Here is a 24,868-nt window from a genome sequence, read left to right as displayed (position 1 = left end):
TTACTAACTAGCTATTACAACTTAAATTAACCCATATTTTTATTTATATTCTGCCACGTGGCTCAGTACCTTGTCTCAGTGCAGCAAGTTCACCTGCTTCCTCTGCACGTCCTCAAGACTTCTAAGACTCTTGTGACTCCACCCTTTCTCCTCCCAGTGTCCTCTTTCCCCAAAAATCCTGCCTAGCTATAGGCATTCATGTCTTTATAAGCAAATGAGAGTGATACATATTCATAGTGTACAAAAAAATTGTTCCACAACATTTCCCCATTATTGTCTAATTAAAAAAGAGAATTTTAACTTTAACATAGTAAAACTATATATAACAACAGTTATCAAGTAAGAATTACAGTTACAAGATCCAGTTGATTTATATTTGGCAAATTTAGAGAAAATTTCTCTTATTTATCTTTGTGAGTCTTAAGTTTTATACCTAATTTACCTTTTATCATAACTAAGGAAAACTTCAAGTCTAATTAATAAGTCTTTAACTCCATCAAAGACCCCAGAAGAGTATAATGTTACCTAACCACAGGGACATCTGGCTGCCTGGACAGTCACCCAAAGTTCTTCTGCAACATTGGGGCATCCGACTTTGGCCTACAGGCCTAATATATCTGACAGACATTTTTGAGAAGCATGGAATTTTGAAGGGCTGTCCTACCTTGTCTTTGCAAAGTTTGGCAGTCTTTTTTTTTTTTTTTTTTTTAACATCCTGCTGGTTCAGTTTGGACAGTTTACTATCAGCAATTGAAGCAAGGGACTAGCTTTGCAAGGGCAAAAGCACAAATGCCTAGCTTTTGCCATAAAAAAGTAAACTCCAATATGGAGATTCTTTGATGTGCATCATCTTTTTTGAAGTAATTTGGTGATGTCAGGAGCAGACGTATCTCACTGTTATAAAAAGCCTTAAATGCCATATTCTGTAGATCTTTGAAGTGTTTGAAGACCATCTCTCTATCTAAATGTATCTGTTTAACTCGAAAACATACCTAATATGACTACAAATTTGATTATAGATGACTATTAACCTGCATTTTGTAATTATACATTACTTTTAAATGAGCTACATAAGCATAATACCCTAAACAAAAATAGAAACATACATGCAGTATAACAAAATTAACTTTAAATTTGTGCCAATAAACCAAAGTCCATACCAATGTAAAATATTTTGACATTAATATTTGTTTTTGGGGGCTGGAGAGATGGCTCAGAGGTTAAGAGCACCGACTGCTCTTCCAGAGGTTCTGAGTTCAATTCCCAGGCACTCACATGGTGGCTCACAACCATCTGTAATGAGATCTGGCACCCTCTGCTGTATACATAATAAATAAATAAATCTTTTAAAAAAATTTGTTTTTTGGATTAAAGCAGAATCAATAGTCTACCCTTTTATCTCATCATTTCTATATCATATACCCCTTTTTTTCCTTTAGAAAGAAATCTTTGAATTTAATTCCTTTGTTTAGCTTTTTTCTTGACTATGACCAATAACAACTTATAACCAACCCCTTTAAATGATGACAAACATTCATAACCAATCTTTTGCGAATTTGGGCATTGTTTTCTCTATAGAGCTTCCTGTTGTCTGGGGGCACTGGCATCTTTGAGGGACCCTGAGAAAATGAAGGATAATTGTTAAGTCTTGGCTAGAGTAATTTGTGAGGGTGGACCATCTCAGCCAGCAGCCTTGAAGCTGTTCTAGATGCAGAACTCTGAGGAAACTGTAACAGAGGCATTTTGAGATGCTGGATCACCTGGGCCATTCATCTTTTTTGGTATCTGAAAATATATAAACTTTTGTAGGTAACATACATATCTGCATTAATACAAGTATAGGCTGTGTATTGTACACAGGTTAGTCAAAGATTATTTTTTTATTTTATTTTTAGGCAGGTAAAATATATGTCATGTGTTTTGTAGTTTTTCTAGGTTTATTTCTTTATATCTGTAGCCAGGATTTTCAGGGCGCTTTTCTTGATCAAACCTGATTCATATCAACCTGGAATGAATCCACAGCCTCTCATTTCCTGTGGAAATAAAAGTATAACCTCTTTCCCTAAGCAACATACCTTTTGACTTCCATTTTAAAGTCAAGATTTTTTTTAAATATAAAGGTTGGTTTAATCTAGCAGCTTTCATAATCCAATATCTCTTAGCAGCTATTAATCATTCATCAGCACTCAAAAAACTCAAAGACAACACAATAACATATAGGATCCAGACTCTCTGTGTATTTTCTATCTTTATGTGGCTTATTAATATTTTTATTTTACTTTATTCCTTTTTTAAGGACTTTATCATTTTTAAACTATTTTTATTCTATGACGAGATATATATATATAGTCTTTCTCCTTTCTCTCTTTAGCCTATGTATATTTTTAAACATACTATAACCAGTTTAGAGGTTTTTTTCATCTGGATCTGTCTTTACTGTGTAGCTGAAATCTTTTTTTGTCTGTATGAGCAAAACTTACACTGCTATGCAACTTAGCTCATGGCATGCTGGTGGCTGGCTCCCCCACTCGGTTCCCTGAGATTCTTGCTCATGGCAGAGGTACTAGGGAGCCATGTTAACTGCCCCGACTTTGGGAAGGTGTTGGATTCATGCTGCCACCAAGTAGCGTGCCGTCAGCTGCTCATGAATCCCATTTAAGTTTTCGGTAGCAGGGCCTCTTAAAAGAGCTGCTCCTCTGTTTGCCACTAGCCCTGAGCCTACCCAAGAGAAGGTGGTTACCAAGAATCTGCATTTGACTCTGTTTTGTGTGTTTGGAATCTTTTCTAAGCTTTCTTGGGTTTTATGTGGCTATATGTTGCCCCACATTGGGTGCCATTTGTAGGCAGAGTTTTTCTTCAAGACCACTGGTCAGCTCTGTCCTGCCAGTTGGCTCCTCAAATAACCACACAGAGACTTATTATTAATTATGAATGCTCGGGCAATAACTTAGGGCTGTTATTAGCTAGCTCTTACAACTTAAATTAACTCATATTTTTATTTATGTTCTGCCATGTGGCTTGGTGCCTTATCTCAGTGCAGCATGTTCATCTGTTTCCCCTGCATCTTCTCAAGACTTCTGAGACTCTCCTGACTCTGATCTTCCTCCTCCCAGAATCCTCTCTCCCCAGAAATCCTGCCTAGCTATAGGTTTTCAGCTCTTAATAAAGCCAGTGAAAATAATACATATTCATAGTGTACAAAAAGATAACCTTGTGAAGAGCCAGGAGAATGGGATGGGATTGATGTACAGTCAGAATGGGCCCGAGGGCTTGGTGGAATGGCATAAGGTTCTGTTCCCATGTTTGAAGCACTTGCAGCTAGGAGAGTGCTGGCAAACAGCACCAAGGAAGAAACAGTTTGGGGACAGGAAATAACAGTCTTGAAACTTTAAGTCCTAGAGTGACAGTGGGAATATGGAAATGTGGGAGGACAGGGTTTTCCAAATCAGGTAGAAGGAGATAAGGGAAGGTATGTACACAGCCTTTGGTGTATTGCCCCTTCCCCACCACCCCCACAGGCCTGATCATTGCATGTCCCCTGAATAATAGGGGATATTTAGATGCCCTCTAGGTATGTGTCATCTGCCTACAGGCGTCCCCGCCTTGATGGAGGGACAGTGAAACCTATTTCAGAAAGGCTCTTCTTGCACACTAGCTTCACCCAGGATTGTGAAACCCTCATGTCAGACTGGTAGGGAGAGCCAGGTGACAGCCACTGCAGCAGTGCAACCTCTGGCCATATGAGGGGCCTCTCCACCTGCAGGAAGCTGAGGCTGATTCACCCTTAAGGACCTGGTGCCCTGTGAGCCTGACTTCATTGTTACAGGTCACTCTTACATCCTCCTGTCCTCTGAAGACAAGGTAGAAATGGACCAGCATGGTTTTTACCAGGTGAAAGTCAGTGGCTTTGTGTATGTTTGTAGCATGCCTGGATAACCACTGCTGCTTGCTGAGCTATGTTGAATAGTATATTGCCCACTTTCAGTTTGGTTCTCTAGTGTGCTATTGCTACTGTCAGTGTACACGTGGAGAGGGATCTGGAAAAGGTTGCAAGGACTCTTACTTTGCCTGAGATCTCAGTTGGTATCTTACCTGCCCCACCCACCCAAAGTCATAGATATTTAAGATATGATCCCAGCCATAGGATAGATGGTAGAACCTTTAAAAGATACAATCTAGAAAAAGGGAGTTAGAACATTAGGGGCATGATCTTGAAGAGGATGTTGGCCCTCATCTTTTGCCCCTTGCTTCCCAGCTGCTATGAGGTGAATAGGGCTCCTCTAACACAAGTTCCCTACATGGTCTATTGTGTTATCACAGGCCCAAAACGTCAGTATCAAGTGACCATGTGCTAAAGCTTCTGAATCTATAAGCCAAGTAGACTTTTCCTTTTCCCTCTGTTAAGTTAATTTGACCAACACAGTGAATGTATGGTGGGCCTGGGGTTAAAGTTTAACTCAGACTGCTTCAGAGCTCTGCCCTTCCCTTATGTCTGTGTCTCTGCTGTCTTTCTTTTTTTTAAAATCTATTTTATTATTTGTGTGTGTGTGTGTGTGTGTGTGTGTCACAGACAACTGTTAGTCACCCACATAGGTGCCAGGAACCAAGCTCAGGTCCTTTTCAAGAACATTGCGTGCTCTTAACCATGGAGCATCTTTCTAGTCCCTCTGCTGTCTTTCTAAGACCTCTCTGAACCTAGGGTAGGTAGTTGGGACATTAAGCCACCAGGCCTGGCAGAATGGCTCAGCCCTCAGCCCTGCACTTACTGGTGAATCACTCCACTCTGAGAGGCCTCCATTTCCTCAACTCCAAATAGGACACACTTTGTAATACTTTGCATGCTGGTGCAGCAAGTCTGCATACGAAAGGGACCCATGGGATGTCGTCAGCTGCTGGTGGTGGTAGCAGCATGACTTTTGGCTAGAGGCTGGGTCAGCATTCTTCAGAAACTCCGCTGGATCTCTGAGAGATGATTGAGACCTTATCAGTGGGATCAGTGTTCATATGAAAGGGACACCAGGGCACTGCCTTGTCCCTCCTACCCCGAGAAGACAAAGGGAAAAGGTGCTGTCCATGAAGCAGGGTTGTGGACTTTACTACTCAGGAGCTGCCTACCAATGGGTCACATGGGCTATCCAGCTTTCAGGACTGTGTTCAAGAAGTAGATGTTGTTTGTGAACCATCTGTGAGTCCCAGCTCCAGCCAGTACTAAGAGACATTAATAATGGCAGCCATTGAGTTGCTTCACAGCACTGGCTTGGTGGAGAAAATTTTGATAGAGTTTCCAGAACACTGTCTTTTCCCTCATGTAGTAAACAGTGCAAAGTTAGAAAGTATTTTCCTTAAATATCAAAGGAAAAAATGTTTGTGAGATTTTTCGGATTAGCAAATGATTGCAAATTGCATTGTAAATGTCACAGGAATGAATGCCAGCTGCTGGTGGCAGAAACGGTGGGAGTTTCCTTCCAAGACAGCGGAGCATCGCTAACAGATCCGAGTAAACCGAATGATTACTTAGATGGTAAACTCTGTCCGTGTTTTCATTCGTTTACCACATGTGGTGTGGCTCCTGTTCCTGATGGCATGCTAGAATTGAGGTTCTAGCTAGGAACAGGGCAGCTTCTGCCTCTGCCAAGAAGAGCCTACTGACATTTGAGATACAGAAAACAGAATCTTAAACTGAATTGCAGAGAAAGCAACTTCCCAGACATATGTTCACTATGGTCTAATAGTACTGTGAAAGATAGGGCACAAGTTTGAAATGCCCAGGCAAGGAACCTGACCTAGGCTGGACTTCGCAGAGGAAATGACATTTGAATTGACTCCTGTGAGATGCAGAGTTGCCAGAGAAAGGAAGGGGAAGCTAGTTTCAGCATGTGCAAAAGCCCTGAGACAAGAAGTCATGTAGTTCACTTAAGGAACTGAAAGACGATCAGTGTGGCCAAAGTAATGAGCAGGAAGAGAGACACAAATGAAGTTCCTAGAAGTAAGCAGGGGCCAGGTTGACATTGCATGACATATTTTAGTTTTGTTGTAAGAATGCAAAGTGTGTCAGGTGGTGGTGGCATATGCCTTTAATCCCAGCACTCAGAAAGCAGAGCCAGGCAGATCTCTGTGAGTTTAATGCCTGCCTGGTCTATAGAGTGAGAGCCAGGACAGGCACCAAAACTACACAGAGAAACCCAAAAAAAAAGAAGGAGGAGGAGGAAGAGGAGGAGGAGGAGGAGGATGCAAAGTGCATCCATGTGCTATTTAGCAACACCTCAACCAACAGTGGACTGCATGGGCGGTGACCCCAGAAGATTACAGTGGGGCTGAGCACTTCCACAGCATTGCACACCACTGTGTGGTGATGTATGCACACAGACCTCCAGCAGCCAGTCCTGTGAAACAACATAGTTGTTGTTGTTGTGCATAGCACACCATGTTGGTGATCGTAAGTGGCCATGCTGCTGGTTTAGCGCTCAATATGCCAGACTGCTGTTGTCATTATTTTAGCGTGTGCTCATTCCACTTTACAAAGGAAAAATCAACTGTAAGGTAGTCTGCTGTGTGTCATGGACAGTGGTTTCCAACATCTTATGGGTACTATGTCTCAATTGCATCAGGAGGCCACACCAAGATATTGACACATGCCATCTAGGTTTGTGTTGCGTGATTTGGCTGATTTAAGGGATAAATAATAAGCTGCTCTGCTGTTCACATGATGTTGCTAACAACACATTTCTTCAGAACAGCTCACTGTGGATAAGCAGTGGATGACTTTGCACGCCCAGCTTTATTCCCTTTCTTTTATCTTCAGTCATGCCTGTAAATTCTCTCTTGAGCATACAGCTTTGCTACAACATTTAAGTTCTGGGCTGATGTATTTTTACTACAATTCAATTCAGTCTTTTTCTGCTTTTAATTCTGATTTCATCTGCTGAAGAAATGTATTGATGATTTTCCAAACATTGGAGGATTTTCTACTTTTGGCATGATTGCTCTGTGGTTTAATTTGCTAATTAGTGACTTGAGAGCAGGAAACTGAAATTGTCTGGAAGCTTGATTTATGATCCAGGATATGGTCTGTTTTGGTAGCCCTCCTTGGTTACTCTTCACTGTCAGCCTAACTGGATTTGGAGTCACCTAGGACACCCTCTGTGTGTTTTTGAGTGTGTTTGCAGAGAGATCTGCCTGAAGAGGGACACTTGCCCAAAATGTGGACAGTACCATCATCATGGATAGGCCCCTGAACTAGAAAAACTGAATTGAGCACCAGCATTCCTATCTCTGCTTCTTGTTTCTAAAACCTTTTGTTCTTCTGGGGAAGAATTCTTGATTCCAAAGCAGGGAGTGTTTCTGCCAGAAGGTAAACAATCCCATTGAATTAGAAGCTCAAATTTTCCTGGCCACTTTGGGCTTGTGGTTGTCCTTCACAACTTACTGTTACTGTTTGGTGATCTATACCACCAAAGGAGAAACTGAACTGTTTCTCCTCAATGGAGGTAAGGAAAATGTGCCTGGAAGGCAGGAAATCCTTTAAGGTAACTCTTGGTGTTTCCATGCCTTATGATTAAGGTCAAGAGGAAACCACAACAGCCCAATCCAGGAAGGATGATAAATGTCCCAGACCCTTCAGGAATGATGAAGTGTGAGTCACCCCTCTAGGTAAAGAACCAAGACCTGCCTGCTAAGGGTGGAGTGGATGTGGAATGGGTAAAAAAAAAAAAAAAAAAAAAAAAAAAAAAAAGAAAGAAAGAAAGAAAGAAAGAAAGAAAGAAAGAAAGAAAGAAAGTGCTCTAAGTGCCAGCTAGTCAGAAAAGGGGAGGAATAGCTGATACAGTCTTTATGTGCAGTTAAAAGGAAGTTCTGCAGTGGACATGCCCCACACTCATCCACTGGGTAAAGTTCTTAGGTCTCGAGCAGATCACTGCTGTCGCTGCTGTCTAGACTTATTCATTGGTTGTTTCTTTGAGATTTCTTCCCTTCTGACTAAAGAACTGATGGTGCACACCTGTAACCCCAGCGCGTGGAAGGCTGAGGCAGGTAGAACATGAGTTTGAGGACAGCCTGGGCTACAAACAAAGCAAACAAAGTCACACACACACACACACACACACACACACACACACAAAAAAAAAAAAAAAAAAAAAAAAAAAAAAAACCCAAATCTTCCTTTAGTGTTTCTCTTAGTGTAAATTTCCTAATAAAAAATTTCTATTTGTAGTTGTCTGGGGCATCTGTACTTCATTGTCACTGGGAAGGAATTGGCAGCCATTTTCATCTCTGAGGAGATTTCTATGTTGATGTCTTTTTCTATTGATTTGATGCTACTATCATTACCTTGGGATTCTTTTATGATTTCTGTCTTTGACTTTTAGCACTGTTAATAACGTATTTAGGCATGGATTTTCTTCCTTTTTCTTTTTTTGGTGGTTCATGTCTTGGATTTTAGCACCCTTGTCAGCCTTAGGAATTTTCTGTCATTCTCTAGGCAAATATTCGTCTCTGCTGTCTTATATTCTCCTCTCTAGGCTTCCAGATTTGGATTATTACTGCATGTGTCTCTTGGTCTTTTTTCTGCTTTTGCCATCTTGTAAAATCTCATCGCTATAGCCTGGTGTTCCAATTGAGCTTGGGTTCGCTGGTCCCCTCTTAATGGGGGCAAGTTTGCCTCTTACTGAACTCTGAATCAGTTATCACATTTCCCCAATTATTGATGCCCCTCTTAAAGGCTGTCCAGTCTGATGAGCATCTGCCCTTTGATGTGTTTTTTCTTGGATATGTTAGCTATGCTCATTTTAAACCCATCTGAGGTCTGCTCCTGCCCCCCTTCTCCATCTTAGTCTCTGTGTTCCTGGTGGTTCTCAACTGCATGTCCACACCGTAGACGCTTTGGTTATGTTTTCTTTTCAGAGATGTCCTTGGTGGCCACTTGGATGAAGCAGGTCTTCTTATTCTCAGGGACTCAGCTGACTTGACTAAGCTTGACTAGTCTTCCTGACAGTCAGGTGAGTCACCCTATACTCAGGGTGTGGCTCTCCAGCATGTTTCCTTCTTAAAACTCTGAACTATGGCTTTAGTTTCCTCAGTCATGGGAACCTTCTGGAAACACCCTTGGCCTTTCTGCGGCCTTTCTATGAGCTTCTTAGCCTCTTACTTTTAAAGTGGCTCAGGAATTTATAAGTGTTTTAAAGAAGAAAAAACTGCATGTTTCTAGACTCCTACCTAGACTTCTGGGCCCTGAGCTAGCTGTGTGGCCGCCTCCCATGGAATGCTGTCTCTCTGCATCCCCATGAGATCACCCTCCTGACCTCCTGGCCGTTGCTGAAGCCATGAGCTGATAGAAATGCTATGGAGAAAGTGGCGCAAGAATGCACATCCATCTCTGCATGGCTCCCTTCTTAGGTCCCTGGCCTGTTCATCCTGGTTTCCTTGGTACTTAGACACCTGCAAGCCCTGGCTTTTATGGGAAGGGAATGCAGATCTCCCTCTGTTGCTCCACTGCTGCTGAGGCAGAGCTGACAACCTCTGAAGAATGGCTGGACTCAGCCAGCAGAGAAAGGCCTTGCAAGTTCAAAAAACAGGAAGTCTAAAGCAAATTTGGCAGAGCTACTCCAGCACAGGGGGCTGGTCCTAGAAACCTATCATCTCCAGAGGCCCTGAGTCAAGGGCCTGATGACTCTGGCCTCCGGGTCAGTGGGAGACTCTTGTTGGTGAGGCTGACAGTTACAGTTTGGGGACTTTTGTTTTGGAAGAATTGAGTTGTAGGTGTCGATAAGAATACCCAAAGTGTGTATGCCCTTCCACCTCACTCAAGCACCGTGGGCGGGATTGCTCTGGTTTCTGAAGGAAGAGATTAAGACCCCAGGGAACATCCTGCATTTATTGTGTCACATCTATTTTTTATGACAACCTTCAGTCCTCTTCCCATGGGATTCATTCACAGCCTGCCTTGGCTTCTCATTGTCAGGAAGCTTGTAGTGTCCTCCTGGAGCACAAAGAGCCAGCCTTAGAGAGTCTAGAACAATCAGGCCAGGAGGAAGAGAGTTATTAGCTGTCTTTGGATGAGTCATTGTGCTTCTAGGACTTTGATCCCAGGATCTCTGACTAATGTCCCTTCGAACTTGCTGTTTGAGCCACCACCCTCCCCCCCTCGAAAGACAGGAATTACTACACAGACTGAGTTTGCATCTATTGAGTGAGCTGATGACAGATTGATTTGAACACCAGATAAAGTGGCATTCTTTCAACATACTTGATCCAGGTAGCATTCAGCTCCATCTGAACTCAAGGGATGCAGTGGCTCAATGCCCTTTCTTAAATAATCTTCACTATGGCTTCCTCTAAGAAGTTAACACACCAAAGACCCACCAGAGGTGGGCCAGTACACCCAGGGAGTGAACGCCATGACACAGGCGCTTTGTCCTAAGGCAGAGGCTGGTATCCGTGTGGGAAGACAAGGCAGCTATGGCAGGTTACTTGGCCTCTCAGATACAGTGTCATGGTGTGGAAACAGGCAGGCCTGTGTCTTCCTGTGCAGATTTTTATAGAGACCCACTGTGGTGACCACAGGGTAGGCATGGAGGCAGTTCTCCATGCTTCTCCATATGACTCCCCTTACTGTACCTCAAGGCAGGGACAAATTGCTCACTAATACACAGGCTGGCTGACTACCAGTGCCATTGGGGGGCGGTGGGGGGGCGGGAAGGAGACAGAGACAGAGAGAGAGAGACAGACAGAGATAGAGAGAGAGAGAGGAGAGGAGAGGAGACAAACAGACAGAGAGAGGAGAGAGAGGGGAGAGACAGAGAGAGAGAGAGAGAGAGAGAGAGAGAGAGAGAGAGAGAGAGAGAAATATACACATGTACATATACATTACTCCCATGCAGTGGCAAAGAGATGCCTCTTGGGGAAGGAAAGAGCCATGAAAAGGAATTATCTCCAGAGCATGGTGTGTGTAGGTAAAAGGTTGGATGATCACCTGCTCCAGTCAGCGATGGGATAGAAATCACAAGTGGACCCCAGTACACTCTCACTGAACCTGGATGTGGTACCCAGGCTACTTTCAGCATTGCCCTCCTGTGCCTAGTAACAGCAGTTGGATAAGCATTTGAGCTGAAACCCATTTGCCACCCCTGGGTCAGATGAATCTAATGATGGAATTGCAAGTCTGAGACTGTGTTTGGCTCCTGCTTTCAGAACAGACACTGTTGGGTTATGTGTGCTTGCATAACCTGCTTTGTGTGTAGCATGTCCTCCCTTTTCTGTCTAGACCATTCTTGCTCAAGCCTCTTTTCTTTTTGCTATCCTGTCATCCAGAGCTCATCCAGGGTCGCACTGCTCTATGTCCCCACCACCCAGCCTTAAACATGGTATGGTAGAAGTGTACCAGGTGGGTAGGTGAAGGAGCCAATGTTCCAGGGTGGCAGGCAAGGTTGGGAGTGAAAACACACTGCTCTGTGGGAGCCTCTGCCACAGGCAGCAGGGTGCTACCCTGCTTTGAGGTCAGTCAGGTGCTTGTGCAGACCTTAGCTGTGCTGCTTAAGTTAGTGTGACCTGTGTCAGATAACGGAACTACTGAGACACACTCTGCAGCTTGTCTAGATGCCACTGGATGCTTGCTAAGCCTCTAGCAAAGTGTGTGACACACAATATGTACTGCTAGTGTTAGCTTACATACTAGCAAGCACACACCTGCCCTTGATACACAGAGCATGGTCACAACTGAATCGGGAGCCACAAGGGCCAGGGAGGGGAGGCTGACACCCAGCAGCTACCCTTGAAGAGCCCTGCCTCAGAGGTGCTTTGGGCACAAGTAGCTGTGGATGGAGCACTGCACTGCAGTTGTTTATAGGTGTAAAACACCAGAGCAGCTCACTGCAGCTGATAGAGGCTCTGGAACTATTGACTCTGGAATAGCAGTTGCCACAGAGAGTGAGCCATAGTGGGGTAGGCCGGCACAGAAGACAGACCATGGGTACTGTATCTATTTGCTCAACTACCACATAGTACCTGATGCTTTCCTCTTGTGGGTGTGGGCCCGTGATACAGAGAGGCAGGGAAAAGCCACCCTCCTAGCAGAAACCAATGCTGACCATGGCCATCTGAGGGGAGCTCAGGGTTTTTGACAGGGCCAAATTGTAAGGATTCTGTCCTTAATTACGTCACCATCCTGCGACGGCGTCCCAGCCTAAAAAGTGGGTGGGCTCTCTGTGCACCCCTCTTCTCTTTCTGCTCCCTCCTTCCATCTGTCCTCCTCTCCCTCCCTCCCTCCCTCTCCCTCCCTCCCTCCCTCTCCCTCCTTCTCTCTCTCTTTCTCTCTCCCTCTCTCCCTCTCTCCCCCCCACCCCAATAAAGCTCTAAAAAGGGAACCATGGCATGTGATTCTTCCGATCAGCACTCTCCTCCACTGGCATGGCGGCGGCTGCAGGCAGCGGCCAGCCACGAGCAAGGCCGTTTAACCCACACAACTGAGACGGCCGCAGTTTCTAAGGGCTCATTTTTAAACAGTATGTATTTGTGGGGAGCTTGTATAATTCAAACTAGGACAGTTACTAAAGGGAATTGCGGGATGGGGTAGTCAAGATTACGGCTACTCTCTTCTGTGACAAAGGCTAGTCCTGCTCTCCCTTGGACCTGGACCCTATCTGTGGTTCTTATCAGAAAAAACAACACCCACTGTAGACCCTGAAGCACAGATACGCTGATTGGAGTGTAGGTGTTGTGGAGTACAAGGAGTCTTCCTGTCGCTTGAGGGCCTCAGTGTCCAAGGCCAACACCTAAGAATTTGGGGCTGGGGACACTTGGGACAAATGGAGCAAATGAACTTTAGGAATTGCCAGCAGTTTTGTGATCCCTGCTCTGTCGTGTCAGCCTAAGTGATGAGTCCTAAGTGAGCTCCTGGTTAGGACCTAGGTCATGCATGCCCTGGGTGAAGACATTGGGAGACCCCCACAGGGAAGGACTGGGAACCATGAAGGAAAGGCAGGTCCAGTCTGTGGCTTGAGAAGAAGCTCATGCAGGCCCACTGGCACTCCTTGGAGAAGCAGACTTTATCAGAGACCTAAACTGCAGCTATAAAAACTCAAGTGAGGTCTAGAAAAGAACTTTCTGCCTTGCAGCAAGCCTTCATGATGTCCAACCTTCGTCTTCTACCAGAAGTATTTAAGGAGAAGTAGTAGTGTAGTGTGTACTCAGAGTGTGGCTCGTGTTGTCCCGTGTCTCTCCCTCCCTGGTGAACCATCAATATATACCCCCCAGGAAGAGCTGCCAGGTATTTTATTGTGGGACTATATGGAACTAATCCATGGCCTGGGTTCTGGGACCTGGGTCTGTCATTGGCAGAAGGAAGCTGGGGGGCTAGTGTGTTTTCTAGAAACTTCCTCCCCTTACTATTTTCATCATCCTTTCTCCCTAAACACGAGATTGAGTGATGTGACCTCTGACCTGGTGCCGGCCTCCTTCCTCGGCTAAGGATGAGATTTGGTCCTTGCTGCCTCTGATACCAGGCAGCCCTGCCTATGCATACCCTTTCCTCACACAGCACCCACTGCTCTTGTCTCAACCAGGTCTCTGCAAAAGCATCTTAGCAATCCCACTGCTTCCACATTATCAAGCCCAATCTGCACAATGCCCACAGAACCTGAGGTGGGACACCTCCACTGCCCCTAAGTGTGGCTTTTTACCTGTACTTAGTCATCATAGTCTGCAGACTAAGACTTCTTGCTGGGAGATGCTTTGTTACTTCATCTTTGTAGCCCCAAACATTTCAAGCACTCAAGGGACTCTCAGGGACACAGTGGCCCCTTAGGAGCTATAGGAGTCATGAAATGTGAGTGAGGCTCTCCTGGAACAGAGACCATGGCACACCTATCTCTGCCTAAGCTTTTGGGTAGTGACGTGAACCAAGCTCTGTGGATCATCTGAGTACACTGAGCTTCACCAGGCAGCCCCAGAAAGATGGATCAGGCAGCTCTGTGCTCAGTGCTGGAGTGAGCAGGAACCTGTGGGAAGGTTCTGGTGAGGTGTCAGGAAGGCAGTCCTGGGGTGGCCAAGATATTCGCTGCACAAAGCTGGGAGTTGAGACTGGTTCTGGACACAAGGCCAGCAGTGCACAAGAACTATTTGGAACTTGTTCTTCAGGCTGCAGCAAGTCATAAAATAAGCTTTTAAGTGGGGAATTGATAGGATTGGGTTTGTGCTTTAGAAAGATATCTGGCAGCCTTGGGAAGGACAAAGTGACAGTGTCGAGAGCAGAGACAGGGCTCAGTGCTGCCAGCTGAAATGACTCACCCATTCCACAGCCACAGATTGCAGTATTCCATGGACAGAGAATGACAGGACCCTAGGCTCCTACTCCCAGGCAATGAAACAAAGTCAGTAGTGAATAGGACAGAAACAGTGTATGAAGGAAACATGTAGAATAATATGGGGAAGTGTGGGTAGGATTGCACTACTTGGAGAGCTGGTACTGAATGATACAAAGTGCTAGGAAGGAAACAACAAGACAGGGTGGGAGACGGTGAGCAGGGCTGCATAGTAGAGAGTCAGAATGGGCTGTGTGCAGCAGAGGTGAGGTGGGAGACAGTGAGCAGGGCTGCATAGTAGAGAGTCAGAATGGGCTGTGTGCAGCACAGGTACAGGCTCTGGAGAACAGAGGACCCCTGACCGGGGCCTGTTTGTGCACTGTTACCTCCTGTGTTGCAAGCTACCGGCACCTAAGCAGGAAAGGGAGAGGAACAAGTCTGAGGACCGTGGGATGACATGTTCTTCACAGTCTGTGTTCTAAGGGCCTGGAGCCCATGCTTGTCCAGCCAACACCCACCGGGTGGGTTTGGAGGCACTGGCCATGGGCGTATGGGAGGTGATGCCTCAGCCCAGGCTTTCTTGACGTTCAGAGAGCCATGACTTAAAACTGAGCTTAGAGACAACAGTTTGGTAATCCTCTCCCCTTACAAAGACAGAAATGGCATTTCATTCCCAGCTCTATTAATGCGCTCACTTTGGGAATAAAGCCAGTATCCCTGAAGGCAGGGGCTGGGCGCATCTCTTTTGTGCCACTTTTGTTTTCTTTTGAGTGTTACATTTAGATTAGCTTCTGGGGATTAAATGTTATTACAGTCCAATCTTTTTTCTCCTTTTTTAATCAGTGGAGAGGTGACTGCTTAGCATTGTTGCTGTTAGATTGTTTCCCTGGGTTGTGTCACCTCCCCATTCCTAATCTTTGGGGAAAGCTTGGCTAAGGCTGCAACCACCCCTGGCATGGGAGGAGCCAGGCCATCCGATGCAGCCCTGTGGTGTACACATACTGTTTCTCTAGGGAGTATGGCCTGGCAAGTGAGTAGCAAAGTGTCAGTGAAGAATCCCCTCAGTGCTGGGTGCTGTCAATGAATGCTGCTTATCCAGCACCAGCTGTGGAGGCTCTTGCCTGCCAGATTCCCAAAGGCCTGACAGCAGGACCTGCTGGGCTGGAGGCTGGTGAGCCCTGTCTCTGGCCCTGACATCTAGTTCTCAGGAGACCAGGATGGATGGCACAGAAAGATGGCTCATAACAGATGGAGATTTAGAGACAAGTGTCACAGGTGGAGTCTCTAAACCATTGGGGGAATTCGTATCTCCAGGCCATGTGGGCTTCCACCTTCCATAAGTTGACATAGTCTGACTCCCTTAGTGCAGACTGACTATTCCAAACAAAAGGGTGGCTCATTCTGGGTGCCCACTCAGAGCTCTTCCCACTCACCTGTAACAAGTTGAGTCACCAGTGGCCATCCTTACACCTCCCATCTCCTGTCTGCTTGGAAGTTAGCAAAGAGCATCTGGAGGGAGAGCTTGGGTGGCCCTCCCTCTAAAGTATTCTCACTCCCTGTCTGGAGCTCTATGGCACAGAGATGATGCAGCCCTCCAGTCGAGTGACAAGAGCTTTCATATCCCCTGCCTTTGTTTTCCCTCAACCCTCAGAGGAGGCACACACCTTCCTGGAGTCCCTTCTGCTCTCACTGTCAGTGTGTGTTGACACCATCTCCCTCATCCAGAGACTGCTCTGTCAACAGTAGCATGCCCACCAGATCCTCCCTGGGGAACTGATGCCTGCTGACTCCTCAGCTGACTCCACTGGCCATTGACATAAGCTTCCTCCTGCACTTCCTGAATGTTTTTCTCCACATACAGTTAGGAAGTGCTCAGCTGGGGCCTAGGATCAGGACCCAATGTCCACTCCATGAGTGGCACTCTAGTGCACTTAATCCAGCCTGAGGATTGGTTTTTGTAATTGCATATCTGTTGGTCCTCATACTCCACCTTCTAGTAACTTGTTAGTCACTGTTTCTTCATATTTCTGCTAAGTCACTGGTGACCTTGGTGAGTTGTCCAAGCCTGGAAACCTCCATCAAGACTTCTACCATGAAGGCCCTTGTTCAGAAAGCTCTTGGCTAAGTTCCTGCCATGATGTGCTATCACTCCTTTGAGGCAGGCTGGATGGTGAAGAAGTTCTTCCAGGGATGTGGATGGAGGCTGGGGCTGTCAGGCCATTGGTGCTCACTCTCCTAGCCAGGATCCCTAGAGAGGGAAAGGCGAGATGGTGGTATGTGTGTTCAACATAGTCATGCATTCCTGCTGCTGTGGCTCCATTTCCAACTTCTCTCAAACAAGTCACCTGCTGAAGCCAACTCAGCATCTACCAGGGTTACTTGTTCCTCTGGAGTGTGCTGTGCCTCTTCGCTGCTGGTTGTAACAATAGTGGCATGGTCTCCAGACTGCACACACTGTGTTCTTGAGCACAGTTCAGTGGATGGAGGGGGTGGTAGACATGGGGAGAATCATGGTCCTCTGATCATTCTCCTGCCCACGAAGACCTTCTGTGCTTTCTTCTAGCATTTGTTCTGTTTGCTGGGAACAAGCCAGCTATATGCAGAAGCTCATGGGCTTTGCAGTAGAGAACTCAGAGCCAAATAATTTTGGTTTCTCCTGTGGTAGCCCCTCTCAGCCTCAATTGTATTATCTCTAACACTTGACCCTCAGTAGCTCCCAGGGTCCTGTAGTGAGGGCTGAGTCCATCCTACCCATTCCCTTCTCAGATTTGTGATATGGGTCTTCATCTCTTTTGGAAAGCAAATAGGAGATCGTGTCTGTTTTCATTTCATTGTCCCTCAAGCCCATCTGATGACATGCTCTCCTTGTCCCCTTCCCCAAAAGCCCCACAGTACAGAGAACGAGGACTGCCTTGGCTCAGTGTTTCTCCTCCTACTGCCTGGTACCCGCCTCCATGTAGCCTCCTTGGCCCTGCCAAGGAAGCCTGGCAGGGCAGGGTGTGTTCCTTTTCCCTCAGATGACAGCTTTGGTACAGCAGTAGCAGTGGGTTTTGTAAAGCTTTGTCCTGTCCAACACCTAGAGCCCTGCCTGGCCTCACCCCTGCAGGACTCACCCTCTTCTCTTCCCATAAAGAGACAGGATTACCTAGTGATCAGTGTCTTTTAAGCTTAAATTCCATTCCAGATTTTCCTTTACTTCCCCTGGCCCTGGCACACAGATCTGCTGATGAAGCCAACTTTGGCCTATCAAGTTGACCCTCAGCCTATGGGCCAGTCTTTGGTCCCAGGAAGTCTGTCATGGAGGCCTGCTTGGAGTTACAGTCCTAGTTAGAAGGACTAACCATTGGACTCTCGTGCCCTCATTGTGAGGCACTTATGACTAAGCTAGGGGTCAGGAGCTGGGGACTTCTGACCTCACACTCTCCTGCCCTAGCTACTAACTCAATCTGCCTGATCCTAGATCATTTCAGAAACTTGCCTGGTCCTCCCCTCCTCCTTAATGTATACATCCAGCCCAGAGCTCTGCAGGCTCCTGTTCTGTAGTCTACTCTGAGGCAATTACCTGGAGAAATGGATCCAAACCCAAAAACTCCAGCTTATAGCCCTGGTGCTACTGCACTTGACAAGAGGATATGGTTCAGACCACCAGTGAAAGGAAGAATGAGACCCACCCTTGTCTCATGAAGCACTACACCTGTGTACATCAGGGAGCTGGCCCCTTCCCCATGATGAGGAAATGGAGGTGTTGTTTGGCTCCCCTGTTCTGGGTCATTCAGTGGAGGAACAGGGTAGAGGCAGGATTCAGGGCCTATCTTGGCCATAGCCCAGGCATGTAGATTTCCATCTCGTAGCTGCTAAAGGTCAACTTTAGCATATGAGTTCCCAGAGATTCTGGTAATGTGTGGCTTGATGCTTCAGGGCCTTTGCTGCAGTCTGCTGCCCTGAGAGCTTCCCTCAGTAGTCTTCGTAACCCACCACTGCTTCATAGCCTGCTTAGGGCAGCCGACCATGATCTAGGCTCATAGTAGGCTATGGACAAGTCTCCTTAGAATCATATGAAATGCAGAGTCCAGTATTCTGCAAAAGCAGAAATCTCAGAACCTTGCACTGCCTGCAAACTCCCACGTGGCCACTGTATACCCTGGACCACTGTATACCCTGGATCAGCTGCCAAGTGAATGTGTTAATGACAACATATTAATGACCTACCCCATAAAGTCCCCCAGGGAGAGCCACTAAATCTAGGCTGGCTTCTGAGTTGCCCCAGGGACCCTGGAGATGGAAAGGACCCACTGCTTTCTCCTGTGACAGCAGCTACCTCCTCTCTGGGGCCTGCACCTTGAGTGTAGAGAGCATGGATCTTTCTGGGAGGAAATGTTGCCCTATACTCTGTGGTCTCACTGACCCAGGGCCTCACATTTGAATGTGCCTTCCAACTTCTTGCAGAGTGCACACATATCCACTGGTCAGGCATAAGTGGGCATGCCAGGTGTATGAACACAGGGAGGCCCTAAAGGTTGTACCAGACCAGAGAGGAGACATAACACTGCCCCTCTGTTGATTGAGAAGCACTATGCCTCAGGACTCCTGCCTTCATAGAGGTCTGCATCCCGCATCTGACAGGGAAATTCTCATACTGTTTCTAACAAGAACCAAGTTCTAGGGTCAAGCCCTTAGGTGACTCCCAGGGAGCTTTGTCGAAGGGAATGTGAGGAGTCATACCTGCCTTGTTAGTGGACATGCTTACTATGCCAAGAAGTCACCTCCCACCCTGGGCCTCAGATCCTCATCTGCTCCATGTAACTGGACCACAGGGTCTCGAGGCCCAGAGAAATGTTAGTTCCACCTGCTCCCAGGCCTACTTCCTCTTGAAGGAGTGGCTGCCATTTCTAGGATCCAGGTGAAAGCTCTAGAAGGTTTAGGTGGTTAATTAAATTATGTAATAGTAGTGAGGGCTGTTAAGGAGAGCTAATTTGATAAGATCCCATGTCCATGGGTTACAGAATCTTTTTCTGAATAATAGGCATTGGTGTAGACATCACTGAAATACCTTCCAATAACAACAAGATGTCTTTACAGTTCATGGTTTTTAAGTTGTATATAAGGTGATGACAATCATCTTCAGAAAACTGCTGCTTTATCTTTTGCACAAAAGCTGAGTCAGAATACTTCCTTCCTACACAGAGACAGATACAGCTGTGCAAAGCCCTCTTACACTTGCTTGCATGCACATACATGCACACACACAGCCTAGCACCAACTCTCTCCATTCCCTAGTGAAATTCTGGAGTGATTTTCTTCTCTGTGGTGCTAGTAGACTCTAGACTACAGTCTGAGGGAAGGGATAGGCCTCACAGATCTCTGATCAGGAAGGTTTGCGTGGGGGAGGGCTCTGGCCTGCAGGAGCATATGCCTACTACACTCACCACACACATCCTTCAACTGAGGAAGGTCTATGAGGAAGGGGTTCCTACAGCAGATTCCTCACAGAGTTCAGGTATGCTTTTGTGTTGTCAGGTTCTTTCTTTGAATTTCACTGGAATAGCGAATTGCTTTCCAGAATGTTCTGTGATGATGGTTGTCAGGAATGCCTGGGAGTTTTACTTAAATTAACAAATGATTGCCCTTCCCATTAGCTCTGCAAACAGGCCCTAATTAGTGAATTGGCTAATGATGGGTGCCTCTGGGGTCATTAGTCCTGACAGACAGTGTTGGCGGTGTTCCGGGCACTGTGTCACTGTCACAAAGCATGTTGTCAGGCTCCACTGCAAGTTGAAGCTGGGAACACATGTCCTGTTGTCCCCTCCTTTTGTCTTTTACATTGTTTCTTTGGCTCAGTAAATTACCTATGGATTAGCAACATGGATTTTTAGAATAAAGACAAGAAAAGTGGTTATATAGATTCTAGGTAAAACAGTTTTCAAGAAACCGTTGGTCTGGGAATCACTTTAGAAGCAGTGTTCTGCCCTGCAGCCTTGGGCTTCCCCAGTGAGCACACTCATCTCTCCCCCACAGGCTGCACAGCCGTCTCGGCCAAATTCCTTCAGTGTGGCTTCCTTCTGAGCCTGGAGTTGTTAAGGAACAGGAAGACAGCATGGCAGGATGCAGAGGCAGGGCAGGTCTCAGAGGTGGTCCTTCTCAGGACTTGCACCCTCGGAGAACCTCTTGCCCTCCACGGAGTGGGCATCAGGCCCAACACAGTCTAACACCCGATGGTTTGGGTGTCCTTGAATGCTAGACACTCCAGGGGTTTGCAGATCAAGCTTCATAATAACTCAGTGGTGGTCCCGGGCTGGTGTTTGTAAAGGTGAGGACAGCCCTGAAGGTGAAGCACAATTAAGTTGTACAGAGGCAAGAATGCAGGGCCAGGAACTACCATGACAAAAAAGGTGCTTTGCATTCGGGCTTTGTTACTCTACAGAGTCTTGCTACATCTGCTCAAAACCTTGTGCCACTTGGCCTAAACACCTATTTAAGCAAAGGCCCAAAGTTTGTTTGAAAACATAAAGGGCAAAAAGGGTATTCAAAGCTTGAAGCAAGTCATAGATATAAAATGTATGATACTTTTCCATATGATAAAAATGAGCAACACTGCATTTAAATGTTCAAAAGTAGCAGAATAATTAATAATTATGCAAAGGTAATCACCCAGCAGAGCAGATCTTAACATGGCTCTCACTGAATTACTAGCATGACTGTGAGTTTTGAAAGGCAGAAGCACAGTGTTGGTTGAGGTGCAGAGGCCAGGCTTAGGGCTGATGTGGCAAGAAGTGGCTAGTTTATGACCTTTGAAAGCCATAAAGGAAAAGGCCTTGGCTGCTCTCATGGAGTGTGTGTGTGTGTGTGTGTGTGTGTGTGTGTGTGTGTGTGTGTGTGTGTGTACATACATACACACATACATTTGATTCCTGCAGTGTGGCTCATAAAGCCCTTCCCAACCCAACAGTTCATGCCTGTGGGTACCCACCCGGTGTTCTTTGGCTCTCACACTCTGGACCAGACTGCCCTGTCTGGGTCCTCACAACCTGCAGCCACTCCAGCCTACCTTCACATCCCTTTCCTATCCTGGGCCAAGGCACATGGCTCCTCTGCTCTGAATCAGTTTTATCATCTGTGAAAAGGGACAATAATGCTGTTCTTGTGGTTGGATGGGAAGATGGTGAGAAGTTGCTATTAGAGCTTGGATGGAGAGTGTCCTCCACAGGTTTATGTCTTGAAGGTCTGGCCTTTATCTGGTGCTCATGGGAGAAGGTGGAACCTTTAGGAGATGGAGCAGAGTGGAAGGAAGTCAGGTTTCTAGGAGCATGCCTTAATATGGAGATCCCAGCCTCCTCCTGTCTCTGCTTCCCAGCCACCATGAAGCAAGCAGCCTTTTCTGTCACCAACTCTTGCCATGGTATATTGTGCAGCCACAGGCCCAAAGCAACAGGGCTGAGCAGCCATGGACTGAAACAAGCCAAACTAAACATTTCTTCTTTTCAAGCCCTGTGTCTCAGGAATTTTGTCACAGTGACAGAATGTGACTAACGTAGTCATGTTTGTAGAGTACCCAGTTCAGAAAAGTGTTGGTTCTGGGCTGTTGAGATACTGCCAGGCTCACTATGTGCAGCTATTGGCATGTGACTCGTCCCCTTTGAGGTGTGCTGCAAGTGCCAAGTTCACTTGGATTTCAACCACTCAGAACAAAATTCTGTAATATCTCATAATTCTTTCCTGTGCTTACATTTTGGGATAGCACTTTGTTATAGCTTATTAAGTGAAATGCATTATTAAATTAATTTCACCTGCTTCACTTTTGCCAAGTAACTACTAGAAAACTTTTAAATGTGCATGTGCTTGCCTTCCATTTGTACTGGGGAGCACTGCAGCCTTCCCTCTCTCACTACCTGCATGCTTCCTCCTTTAGCATGCCCACCACCATGCTTGCAGCCCCACCCAGGAGAGGCTTGTGTCCCCAGTGGAGAGAACTGCACTAGTTCCTGCAAGTAATGAGTTGGGTGGAGAATAGCACTGTTCTTCCAAACAGCTTGTTTGTTTGTTTGTTTGTATTGTTGCCAAGGTCAGAAACCATCAGTAGGCAAGTGAGAACCCATACCCAAGTTGCTCCCTGAGAGTACTGTGACTACCTCACTGTATGGCCACTAGTTTTCTTGGTTGGAGTATAGCAGGAACTAAACTGGCTTTGAACACAGTCTCCATACTGAATCCAAGAAGATGAGCTGGGGACCAGAGAAGAGTGGCCTGGACAGTAAACTGTGGGCAGAGGTTTGAACAGGAGATGGTGGGTAGTTGTTAGAAGCTAAGCCTGGTTTTAGAGGAGGCTGAAGGAAGATGCCGCTGCAGAGTTCTGATATTGGGCTTTGAGATCTGGAAGGGTGACTGGAGTGATTCCTCTGTACTTTGACCTCAGGCTCTTCTGGACAGATGTAGCTTGTGTGAGTTATTTCCCTGTCTGTAGGTGCTCCCATTCCACTTCCCTCTCATGTTTACAGCTTCACCCTTCCGCACCTGCCCCAAGAGCTTGAAGTCATTGCACAGAGCATTATGTCAGGAGCCCTGGGTCCCAGAGCACCCTGCTCTTGCTGTGTGCTTTGCATTCTCAGACTGGTGATAGCAGGCTCATGTTGGTGAGAATTCAGGAAGATCATGAGCCATATAGCATGAGAGGGTAGAAGGCTTCTGCAGGGATATCGTACAGTGTAGGGCTTTTACAGTGGGGGAGTTGCCCAGGCAAGAATTTCACAGGCTGAATCCTGGAGTATCTTTTCCTCAGCCATGTGACAGAAAATGGGGCTTTCCATTTGACACGAAAGACAAGCTGCAAATTATCTCACTGTGCAGGTGCTGGAAGCAGATCATGACCTCAGGTTCCCATGAAATGGCTCTTACCCAGGTCATTATACTACCCTGACTTGAGGAAGGCCAGAGCAAAATCTATTTCCACCAGGGAAACTAGCAGGCATTCATTCCTATGGGCCCGTTAGCCACATCATCCAGTTTACCTAGTGCAGGCACCAGCCTGAGCTCTAACCCACCACACACAAGAGCCCCTCATCTCTGCCCTTCTGTGTGCTCAAGGGGTAAGACAGGGTCCTGAGGACAAGTCAGTGATCAGGGAGTTCACATGGCATGAGTACAAACACACAAAGCAGCAAGCAGGGTCTAGAACAGGGTGAGGATGTGCTGTGTGTAAGCTGTGCTCATTCATTACTGCCATCAATAGAATGCAGTGCTCCATTTAGACTCTTCCAAGTTGCACGTGCGTATGTGTGTGCACGTGTGCATGTAAGTGTTTAACATCAACTTTATTAAAAGATGAACACCAATGATTTGAAGTGAATACCTGTCATGACAGAAAGAGTGGACAGCTGAGTCATCAAGGTGTTCCTGTGCCCTTCCTCCTGGGGCCACATTAGCGGGACCCTGTCCTAGTCTGCTTTGTGTTACTGTGATAAGACACTGATTACAACCAACTCAGGGAGGAAGGGGTGTATTTCAGCTCATAAGTTTCAGACCATCATCTAGGGAAGCAGGGAGGAGCTCAAGTCAGAAACTGAAGCAAAGACCACAGAGGTACACTACTTCCTGGCTCCCAGGCTCACATTTAGCTACCTTTCTTTACAGCCCAGGCCACCTGCCCGGGAATGGTTCTGCCCACAGTGGGCTGGACTTTCCTGCATCAATTAGCAATCAAGAAAATGCCCTCACAGACATGCCCACAGGCCACTCCTGTTGATAGAGTTCTTCAGTTGATGTTCTCTTCCCAGGTCTGTCAAGTTGACAACAGGACTAACAAGGATACACCAGCAGTAGGTACCAAGGCAGGGCCACCCTCAGACTCCTTTGCAGGTTCCTAGGCCCCTCCTTAGGACTGACCAGGGTCTGATCAGAGGCCCCCTCTGATCCCTACTGTGAAGTCTCTTCAGAAGCTATGTATCTCACCAACATGGCCAAAGAGGCCTCTGTTGTGGAGCAGCTGCCTGGGTCTACAGCCACCTTCTGGAACATCCCTCCTTTAGGTGTGCTCTTCCAAAAACTGACTCCTTCTACATGCCTCTCCCTTTAGTCTTCCTGTAGACAAAGGACTATGAGGACAGTCCTATTTATCAGACCCTTTCTATGCTCTTGGAAAATGACATTGAATACATTATCTCCCATTTACTGCCTTATTTTATAGGCAGTAAGATGAGGAGTCGCCAAAGTGAAGGCACTCACAAGGTCACAAAGCTGATGAGTAGCAACCGCAGGTTTCTGTCCAAGTCAACCAGCCTCCATCAGCTGTCACACAGGAGGTTTGGCAAGGGACCATGGCTGGCACAAGACTGACAGTGGAATTTCAAATGCCAGGGGCTTGGGTTTGGTTTTGTCTTAGGAAGCCATCAAAAGTGCCTGAGCTTTGAAGTGACAGGATCAGATGTGTGTTTTCAGGAGATAATTCTAGAAGTCGTTTATTGTCTACTAAGCCACACTCTTTCATCCTGTCCCTGTGCGGCTGATGATTTCTAAACCCAAGTACAAGAAATTGCATTTGTCTATCTGATTTCACGCACATTCCAGCCTATTGTCCCAGCCTGCCT

General features: G+C 46.4%; 1 protein-coding gene across 1 annotated transcript in view; it reads left to right on the top strand.

The window, feature by feature from the left end:
* Positions 1 to 24,868, top strand: part of Chchd6 (coiled-coil-helix-coiled-coil-helix domain containing 6) — a 212,976-nt gene that overhangs the window by 171,507 nt on the left and 16,601 nt on the right. The window lies entirely within an intron of this gene.

Source organism: Peromyscus leucopus, chromosome 3 (assembly GCF_004664715.2).
Source record: "Peromyscus leucopus breed LL Stock chromosome 3, UCI_PerLeu_2.1, whole genome shotgun sequence".
Lineage (NCBI taxonomy): Eukaryota > Metazoa > Chordata > Mammalia > Rodentia > Cricetidae > Peromyscus > Peromyscus leucopus.
Note: the sequence above shows the minus strand (reverse complement) of the source record. Positions and strands in the feature narration are given on the sequence as shown.